Consider the following 4,598-nt stretch of genomic DNA (forward strand, 5'->3'; position numbering starts at 1 on the left):
TTCAACAAAAATAAAGATAGTACTATCTTACATACATATAATATCTTAGGATAAGCACTTGAGTKCAGTATCTTTCAAGTTTCGCGAGCGAAATGATGGCAGCATTTGTTGCACCTCTCGATAAAATTACAGCATAACTGTACTACTAGTTACTAGTTTCACGGCGTTAAGATGATAAGATGTAGAGAAGATAATTTTAATAATATGAGTGAATATTTGAAATATTCAGATTTATGAAGATCCACTTCAACTGATGAAAGATTGATGAAAATTATTACCTAATGTTTCATTAACGTCGGATTATACCTTTCTTTATAATGCTAGATTTCTAGTTTTATTTTTTATATTTTGTTCTGCCGACCTTCATTAAAACTTCATTGGTCATGCACTACTAACAACTTGAAAAGCATTACCGTAAATAGCAATTTCGAACAATAAACTTTGCATTTTACTAGTAATTTCGCAAAAACAAAATTTGGGAATACTAATTGCATGCGAATCATGATAACTTTATTTATTTCACACGACAATTCTGGCGCCACAAGCGTAGAGACAATGCTTCAAAACAACATTCTGGGACAGTTTTAGTAAACAGACGGCGATTATAGTGGGAGATAAATCAATGAATGAAATTGTTTCACTTTGGCTATAAATAACTTTCTCGCTTCAGGATTTTTAATAAATTACGCGACTGTCAACAATGTTGCAGTGTTAATGTCATATCTTCAAATATTATAATTAAACTTTTAATCTAAATTAATTGTTTTATTCGTCATTGCTGCAATTGTATATGTTATTAATTACTGCTATGTATGAATTAATTGAGCTGATTTATCCGCCTAGCAAATATTAAATACTAAAGGTTTAGGTAATTTTTGTAAATTTTAACAATAATTATAGCATTTCTCTAACTGTTACTATAACCTCGTTGAAATCTGTTAATAAAAATTCAACTTCAAAATATGAGTATCATAGTATCAATAACACATATTTTTGTCRAAAATACCCTGGAGATTTCAAAGAAACCGATGGCTTATGACAGTAAAAATTGAAAGATAAAGAAGGRGAGTAGTAGTTCTATTTCCATACTRTCAACTTACTTACTAAGTACAGTTTATAAASAGGTTATATATAGGTAGGTATTATCTTTTTTATTTCTTTTTTAACCTTATAGAGTGCAGAACTTGTTCAACTGTTTACCTTATTCTCCAAATATTTTCGGCAATCTCGGAGATTTACTACAGTCGATAAYTGCCTTTGAAATATTTCTCTCTTTGGCTTATATGAGGCTAGAATATTAACTATAGAAGATTATATATCCATTTAACCTAATTAGGGCAGTTTGATTTGATATCAAAWTTTTTTTTTGACATGATCTCTTTCAATTAATTTGTCACTATGACAAACACAGACTTTATTAACTATGTTCGAATAGTTTTTTCACTATTTGAACGTTAATTTAGGAAACAAATTTTGAAGAGTCTTAATTAAAGTCTTGCCCACCCGAAGACATAACAGTTTCTGATCTTACTGAAGATTTGTGGATTCCTTCTTAATCATGAATTAAGCCAAACCTTTGATACCTTGACGTATTTCAGAGAGCGCGTTCTACATCGAAGGGAACAAATGGTAGTCCGAGGAGGTAAGGTCTGGTCTATAAGGCGGGTGCGACAAAACTTCATAGATGAATCTTGCCTTTTTATGATGGAAAGTATCTAGTTATTGTAGTTATAAATTCCAGCGTGTTTCGGCAAACGCTTACTTCAATTTGATAAGATCTTGTCTTTAGCGCTTTCCATCTATAGCTATATATGGCTCATAGATATTTGGCTTTGTCGTTGATTTTTCTGCTTGACCAAGTTTCACATATGATTGTTTTCATTTAGTGTTGTCGTAATAGCTACATTTTTCATCAGCAGTGATAATTTGGGGAAAAAACGACTTCTTTTTGTAGCGTTCACTTAAGTATTTCTGATAGGCAAAGAAATATTTTACCGTACAAAAATTTTCAAAATATCAMACCACGGATATTTTTTTCCATACCATAAGCGGTTTTTCCTACAYGGTCTATACTGCAAACAAACAAAATTAAAGAATTTTAGTTTGAGAATCTCCCCAATAATCTAACCCAAACACGCATAAATATAACCAGCATAGAAACCAATACATGCATGCATGAATATATTGGTCGCATGCGATACGCTCGCACGCATTAAATCGATCGATTGCTCGGCAAGGTACTTGTTCGAGGGGTTGCTTGGCAGTTGTTGAACACATGGAGTAGTAAGTGAATACATATGTACACATTCGTTTATGACAGCTGCAATTAGATTGAACACTGGTATGGTGATTGGGGTTAACCAAAACTTTGTGCTGCWACTACGAGTGGAGTTGTTGTGCCCACCTTTCTATATAACTATGTTTTAAGTTGCAAGCAAGTGGAGTATGGCGTCGTGTTGGGTTGTCACGTAACACTCAYTGTATTGATGTTGTTGCTCCTAATATTGATAGGTATGTATGTGTACTGGTACATAGTGTATAATGCTGTTGTTGTCGTATGACTAATCGTTTAATAGTTTCGTGCTTACGGCACATTACTATAAAAAATGTATGCCCTAATTTTACCTCTTACTAATTTTTCTTTGGAGTTTTATTAAGTTTCCCACACTTTATGTTCATTTTCTTTGCCATTGTAAATTCAACTATCTTTTGGGGTGCAAATTATTGTCGAGAATTGTTAATGTTGCCGATTTTGTCATAGATAATTTGAGGTTATATATAGATAAAGGTTTTTATATATATTCGATTTGTAAGTTATGTAATTTATTTTTTTTTTTTCACTAAAATAGTCAAAATCGGAAATATGTAGAAACGAATAGTTTTTCTAATCATCGAACGACTTTAGGCGCAGGTTGTTTCAACGTATTGCTTCAATACACCCCTCTAGCAGTGCTTAGACCCAGCGGATGCTAGCTAATTTTTTAAGAAAAAWAAATATCTCACAAGACCTTCAGATAGCACCAATAAAAATTATAATTTTATTATAGTGATGTATCTGAAAGCATAAGCTTGATAAATAGAGGAGCACTTAGGTTTTAGGAGCCTTTAAGTAATATATATGTAGGTTTCATTAATTTAGAGGGTATGCGCACTTTCTCCATTCTCGTTCATCAMGTTCGATGACGCGTTATCAACTATTCTCCCAAAAGGTTTTTTATTTGCTGTATAATATAAATGTGATGGACCTCCCATATCTTACACCTCGTTGATTATCCGGACATGAAGTTGTCGCCAACAGGTAAAGTGTCAAATCTTGAATACTGAAAGTGCCAGGTCATTACCTTTTGACATCGACCATGCTTCAGCGCCTTACCGCACCAAGGGTACTAAAGCGAGTTCTAGGATTTTAACTTTGTCTGTCGAGAGGTACACACGATATCTTATAGAGCTTTGGAAAGCTATCTTGTAATAACCTCGGTTTTTCCAGAATTTGCAATGTGAATATTTGTTCAACTGTGAARCATCCATGGTCTTGAGCCGAACTTATAAGCTTTAATCAGTTTTTTGGCAMGAACTTTCAGACTTTCTTTCTTGCTGGACAGGAACTTGCATGCACACAATATACTTTCGTGCCTGCGATAAAGGATTTTGTGGGTAGTAGTATCAAAAGTGTATGTACACAGTTTTTCATTATACGAAATTTCCACCATACACGCCATTCAAACTACAGTATATACAAATAGTGCACATATGTACATTTTCGTACGTTTTTGTAGCACGAAATAGAAAATCAATTCTAACCTAACTCCCATGGATGTGAATGCCAAAACACCAGCTACAAAATATTATTGATATAAAAACATTTTTTTGTTGTAGGTACTACAACTTGCGTAACTGTTTATACTCAAAACATGGAAAATAATAGTTTGCAGTTAGGATCTTGTTGGTGTTGGTATAATCAAATTGAAAAACTTTTTTGGCAGCCGAAAAAGAAGTCTGCCTCAAGACAACTCAATATGATATCTGTGGGTATTTGCCAAACATACATATGTATGTACCATGTTTTATACATGAAATTACTACTTTGCATGTAGTAAATGKCTTGATATTCTCTTACAACCCGAACTAGAAATATAACCGCTTGTAAATATGTTTGTGCTCATAAGTAGGTTAAAATTGTAATCTATTTGTATGTAGTATTACGACGTGCCGTCATGCTATTTAGAGGTTTTTGAGGACGTCTTATTGCGCTTATTCTATTCGCAGTTGYAAACTATGAAAAAAATGAAAATAATGTCCAAAATTATATAACTGTTTACGTAACTTAGGTGTGGTGAGGAGATAAGCGCAAGTCTACGAACGTAATGTTTGTTAACAGTTTGCAGGTATGTATAGTATAGTATGTATAGTATGTAATAACTGATTCATAGTAAAACATATTCGTATAATAAAAAGTCAAAATTTTCTTTGCTGTTTTAGTAAAACTAAAAAAAATAGAAAAAATGCGAACATTATTGACAAATACTAATATTTCAATATTTATTTGATAACTATTCTTTATTTTTTGAACCATAAATTTTCTTAAATGATAAAATGGC

General features: G+C 32.5%; 1 protein-coding gene across 2 annotated transcripts in view; it reads left to right on the forward strand.

The window, feature by feature from the left end:
* LOC108965472 (sodium/potassium-transporting ATPase subunit beta-2) overlaps positions 1 to 4,598 on the forward strand; it is a 96,302-nt gene that overhangs the window by 10,068 nt on the left and 81,636 nt on the right. The window lies entirely within an intron of this gene.

The sequence above is a fragment of the Bactrocera latifrons genome, unplaced genomic scaffold (assembly GCF_001853355.1).
Source record: "Bactrocera latifrons isolate USDA-ARS-PBARC rearing strain unplaced genomic scaffold, ASM185335v1 scaffold_14, whole genome shotgun sequence".
NCBI classification, from domain to species: domain Eukaryota; kingdom Metazoa; phylum Arthropoda; class Insecta; order Diptera; family Tephritidae; genus Bactrocera; species Bactrocera latifrons.